Here is a 2,896-nt window from a genome sequence, read left to right on the forward strand (position 1 = left end):
GTTTTTTGGGGTTTTTTTTTTTTTTTTTGAGTTGGAGTCTCACTGTCACTCAGACTGCAGTGCGGTGGCCGCTCCCGGTCACCACAACCTCGACCTGCTGGGCTCTGGCGATCCTTCCGCCTCAGCCTTCCAAGTAGCCGGGACTACAGGCGTGCACTACCACACCCAGCTAATTTTTTTTTCTGATTTATTGTAGAGACAAGGTCTTGCCAAGTTGCCCAGGCAGGTCTCGAACCCACAGGCTCAGGCAATTCACTCCCAAAGTGCTAGAATTACAGGCTAAGCCACCGAGCCCGGCCCAGAAGTGTTTTATTTATTTATTTTTAGTATCGTGTATGGTAGACTTTTTATTTTATTTTATTTTTTATTTTAAAGATGGATACAATTCAGGGTTAGGTATACAAATGGTCATTGTACAAGTTTGGGCTTCCCTTTATTTGGGCTTCCCTTTGATCCCCACTTCACCTGGTTTGAGATCAGGTACCCTTACTGATGAAGTGTGCCCCTCCACTCCCTGGCAGTTTCCTACTACTGCCAATCCTCTTCTTTTTTTTTTTTTTTTTTTTTGAGTTGGAGTCTCACTGCTGCCCAGACTGTAGTGCATGGCATGCTCCTGGCCACCGCAGTCTCAACCTGCTGGGCGCCGGTGATGCCTCCGCCTCAGCCTTCCAAGTAACCGAAACTACAGGCATGCGTTACCACACCCAGCTAATTTTCTTATTGTAGAGATGAGGTCTCACCAAGTTGCCCGGGTGGGTCTGGAACTGGTGGGCTCAAGCAATTCACTTGCCTCGGCCTCCCAAAGTGCTGGGATTACAGGCTGAGCCACCAAGTCCGGCCAATCTTATAGTATTATGATAATTTGTTCAGGGTCCACTTATGAGTGAAAACATGTGGTACTCAGTGAAAGGACAGACCGAGAGCATGTGGTACTCAGTGAAAGGACAGACCGAGAGTGGGAAGCCATTTTTCATCTTGTTCTTAAACCCTGACACAATGATGAGAAAGTAGAAGCTATGTTTTTAGAGAAATGCACACTTCAGGTAAAATTAACTTTGCCGACTTTGCCTTTTCAGAAACAGACTTCCTGGTGCCAGGTATCAGAGGTATCTCATAGTGACAATCAAACTTGCCTAGAGTAAAGGGAATTTACAAGGCCTAAGACATCATGCATTGGGCAAGGATTGTAGAAGTCACGAAACTTGTAATTACAAAAGTTATGACCACTCAGAGGGGGAACAGGTGAGGATTCAATCTTCCAGTAAATTGCGCACTATCTACAGGGAAGCCAAGGATCCCCCGAAGGTAGCCACTGGGAATGCCTAGGAGATAAGGGGAAGCACACCCTCCATTAACTCTAAAGAATGTCATTTGGGAAGGTGCAGGAGAATTAGAATCCTTGTCACGCCCTTCTCTGGGGGCTATGATAATATGGGCGGACATTAGTGGGTCTCTGTGTCACAGGTTCTCCAAGACATCCACAGGTGGTCAATCAGGAAGTCACGGCAGTCACATCTACCTGATTGCAACATCTCCAAGGAAAAGGATTTAAGCCAGGGCTTTGGGGGGCTACAACGCCACACTCACCTAGAGTGTAGGCCCACTCCCTGCCTGTGGGGGGTGAAGTTTTCTTAAATAAATCTTATCTTCTTTCACCTCTGTGTGTTGCAATCCTTTGCATTTACTCGGATCTCTGGTTTGCCAGCGCAGCACCTCCAGCACGCCGGCTCCAGTGGTGCTGCGCCTCTCTGCGCCTCTCCCTCTCCAGCCATTCCACCCTCACCCTATCTGAACCCTAACACTCAGTTCTTTGTTTCTGGGTAGATCACTGAGTATTATAGATTCTAGTTGCATGCAAATTGATGCGAAGTCCATAATACTAAAAAACTGATTTAAAATGAAAGCCTGAGGTTCCTGTGAACCTACTCCTGCCATACTAGGGCCTACATTTCAGTCTATCTGAGGTTCAGCATCACTTAATTCTATCCCTACTGATCTCAGTTTGTTTTGGTTTTTGAGTTGGCGTCTTACCTGTCGCCCAGGCTGCAGTGCAGTGGCACACTCACGGCCACTGCATCCTCAACCTGCTGGGCTCAGGTAATCTTTCTGCCTCAGCCTTCCAAGTAGCTGGAACCACAGTCGCATGCCACCACACCCAGCTTATTTTTTGATTTATTGAAGAGACGAGGTCTAGCCAACTTTCCCAGGCTGGTCTTGAGCCCCTGGGCTCAGACAATCCTCTCGCCTCGGCCTCCCAAAGTGCTGAGATTACAGGCATGAACCATCACGCCCAGCTCAATTTGTTCTTACATACGACAATATAGCAAAAAATATTGCCTGGATCTTCAGATTTTATTTTTTACTTTTCACCCTTCTGATGACAACTGTTTCCTTTGGCAATGGGGGAGTTCAGGACACACTACCCCAAAATATAGCACCTTGGCATATCGCAGATTTGAAGCTGAAGAAATGTGAGAGGGCATGTGCAGGAAGGTCTCTCTGACCTTCCTCCACCCTTCCCCTCTGAAACAGGTCATAAAATCTAGGAAAGATGTTTTGACCTTCCCTGAAGCAGATCATAAGACCCTCAGGTGAGAGGTGCCTTCCCTATATCTGAAGGAAAGGTGCATCCTCATCTCTGAAGACACAGGGACACAGAGAAGAATCTGAACAAACAGGCCTTGCTAAGCTAAGTTTCCCCTTACCGTGTATTACCATTAGTTCAAATTCTTTTTTTTAATTTTTTTTTTTGAGTTGGAGTCTCACTCTGTCACCCAGACTGGAGTGCAGTGGCCACTCCCGGCCACCGCAGCCTCGACCTGCTGGGCTCCGGCGATCCTTCTGCCTCAGCCTTCCGAGTAGCTGGAATTACAGGCGCGCGCTACCACGCCCGGCT

General features: G+C 47.5%; 1 long non-coding RNA gene across 1 annotated transcript in view; it reads right to left on the minus strand.

The window, feature by feature from the left end:
* Nucleotides 1–2,896, minus strand: part of LOC103268559 — a 21,483-nt gene that overhangs the window by 2,451 nt on the left and 16,136 nt on the right. The gene's annotated exons all lie outside the window — the stretch shown is intronic.

Source organism: Carlito syrichta, unplaced genomic scaffold, assembly GCF_000164805.1.
Source record: "Carlito syrichta isolate Samal-C Ts95f unplaced genomic scaffold, Tarsius_syrichta-2.0.1 Scaffold308847, whole genome shotgun sequence".
In the NCBI taxonomy this organism is placed as follows: Eukaryota; Metazoa; Chordata; class Mammalia; order Primates; family Tarsiidae; genus Carlito; species Carlito syrichta.